Below are 3047 nucleotides of genomic sequence, written 5' to 3'. Positions count from 1 at the left end.
GCAGCGAGCGGCGTGGAGGCGGCGGCTGGCTTCGGCCGGGCGGGGTCGGGCGGCCGCGGCGCGAGGAGGCGGGTGGCGGCGGCTGGGCCCGTGGGGGCCGGGGACGGGCCCGAGCGGGCCGCGCGCGGCTGAGGCGGCGAAGTGGTCCGGGGGCGCCACATGGCAGCTCCCGGTTGGCGGCGGCGGAAGCGTCCGGCCCGGACGGACGTGTCCGGCCAGCACGGAGGCGATTTTTAGGGTTTGAGGACGAGGGGGGATCCGGATTTTCGGGGAGAGACCTATTTATAGGCATAGAGGGAGCTAGGAGAGTCCAAATGAGGTGCGGTTTTCGGCCACGCGATCGTGATCGAACGATCTAGATGATGGAGAGGGTTTTGGTGGGTTTTGGGCCAAATTGGAGGGGTGTTGGGCTGCAACACACACGAGGCCTTTTCGGTCCCTCGGTTAACCGTTGGAGTATCAAATGAAGTCCAAATGATACAAAACTTGACAGGCGGTCTACCGGTAGTAAACCAAGGCCGCTTGGCAAGTCTCGGTCCAATCCGGAAATGTTTAATCCCCACACACGAAAGAAAGGTAGAAATGACCACCGGAGGAGAACGAAGCGCCGGAATGCAAAATGGACAACGGGGAAAATGCTCGAATGCATGAGACGAACACGTATGCAAATGCAATGCACATGATGACATGATATGAGATGCATGACAACGATAACAACACACGGAGACAAAGACCCGAACCTGAGAAAATAAATTAACTTAACGTCGGAAATGGCAAGAGTTGGAGTACAAATTGGGAAAGTTACATCCGGGGTGTTACAGACCCCAAGTAGGATTCCTCGTACTTGGGGCGCCCCCTTGTCTGCCTCTCCTCCCCTCCAACCTATATATATGAAGGGGGGCACAGCTAGAACACACACCAACAATTGTTAATGCCTCCACAGTTAATGCCTCCGGTCATATCTTCGTAGTGCTTAGGCGAAGCCTGCACGGATCATTTCACCATCACCGTCACCGCGCCGTCGTGTTGACGGAACTCTCCCACGACACTTTGCTAGATCAAGAGTTCGAGGGACGTCATCGAGTAGAACGTTTGCAGAACTCGGAGGTGTCGTACGTTCGGTGCTTGATCGGTCGGAACGAGAAGAAGTTCGACTACATCAACTGTGTTATCAAATGCTTCCGCTTTCGGTCTACGAGGGTACGTGGACACACTCTCCCCCACTCGTTGCTATGCATTTCCTAGATAGATCTTGCGCGATCATAGGAATTTTTTTAAAATTGCATGCTACGTTCCCCAACAGTGGAATCTGAGCCAAGTCTATGCATAGATGATATGCACGAGTACAACACAAAGAGTTGTGGGCGGTGATCATCATACTGCTTACCACCAATATCTTATTTTGATTCGGCGGTATTGTTGGATGAAGCGGCCTAGACCAACCCTACATGACCACGTTCATGAGACCGGTTCCACCGACAGACATGCAACTAGTTTTTCATAAAGGTGGCTGGCGGGTGTCTATTTCTCCAACTTTAGTTGAATCGACTTTGAATGCGGCCGATCCTTCTTGAAGGTTAAAACAGCAAACTTGATAAATCACCGTTGTGGTTTCTACGCGTAGGTAAGAATAGTTCTTGCTAGAAGCCCGTAGCAGCCACATAAAACTTGCAACAACAAGGTAGATGACGTCTAACTTGTTTTTGCACGGCATGTTGTGATGTGATATGATCAAGACATGATGTGATATACGTTGTTGTATGAGATGATCATGTTTTGTAGAAGTTATCAGCAACTGGCAGGGGCCTTATGGTTGTCGCTTTATTGTATGAAATGCAATCGCCATGTAATTGCTTTACTTTATCACTATGCGTTAGCGATAGTTGTAGAAGCAATAGTTGGCAAGACGACCATGATGCTATGATGGAGATCAAGATGTCAAGCCGATGACGGTGGAGATCATGACGATGCTTTGGAGATGGAGATCAAAGGCACAAGATGATGATGGCCATATAATGTCACATATTTTGATTGCATGTGATGCTTATCTTTTATGCATCTTATTTTGCTTAGTTCGGCGCTAGCATTATAAGATGATCCCTCACTAAAATTTCAAGGTATAAGTGTTCTCCCTGAGTATGCACCATTGCGACAGTTCGTTGTGCTGAGACACCATGTGATGATCGGGTGTGATAAGCTCTACGTTCACATACAATGGGTGCAAGACAGTTTTGCACATGCGGAATACTCTGGTTAAACTTGACGAGCCTAGCATGTACAGACATGGCCTCAGAACACTGGAGACCGAAAGGTCGAACGTGAATCATATAGTAGATATGATCAACATAGAGATGTTCACCATTGAAAACTACTCCATCTCACGTGATGATCGGACATGGTTTAGTTGATATGGATCACATGATCATTTAGATGACTCGAGGGATGTCTATCTAAGTGGGAGTTCTTAAGTAATATGATTAATTGAACTTAATTTATCATGAACTTGGTCCTAATGGTATTTGCATATCTATGTTATAGATCAATAGCTCGTGTATAGCTCCCCTGTTTTATTTTGATATATTCCTAGAGAAAACTAAGTTCAAAGATGATAGTAGCAATGATGCGGACTGGGTTCATGATCTGAGGATTATCCTCGTTGCTGCACAGAAGAATTATGTACTTGATGAACCGCTAGGTGACAGACCTATTACAGGAGATAATGCACACGTTATGAACGTTTGACAAGCTCAGTATGATGACTACTTGATAGTTTAGTGCACCATGCTTTACGGCTTAGAACCGGGACTTCAAAAATGTTTTGAGTGTTGGGGATCGTAGCAGAATTTAAAATTTTCTACGCATCACCAAGATCAATCTATGGAGTAATCTAGCAACGAGGGGAAAGAAAGGGATCTACATACCCTTGTAGATCGCTAAGCGGAAGCGTTCAAGTGAACGGGGTTGATGGAGTCATACTTTTCGTGATCCAAATCACCAATGATCCTAGTGCCGAACGGACGGCACCTCCGTGTTCAACACACATACAA

Source organism: Triticum dicoccoides, chromosome 5A, assembly GCF_002162155.2.
Source record: "Triticum dicoccoides isolate Atlit2015 ecotype Zavitan chromosome 5A, WEW_v2.0, whole genome shotgun sequence".
In the NCBI taxonomy this organism is placed as follows: domain Eukaryota; kingdom Viridiplantae; phylum Streptophyta; class Magnoliopsida; order Poales; family Poaceae; genus Triticum; species Triticum dicoccoides.
This window is presented reverse-complemented; position numbering follows the sequence as displayed.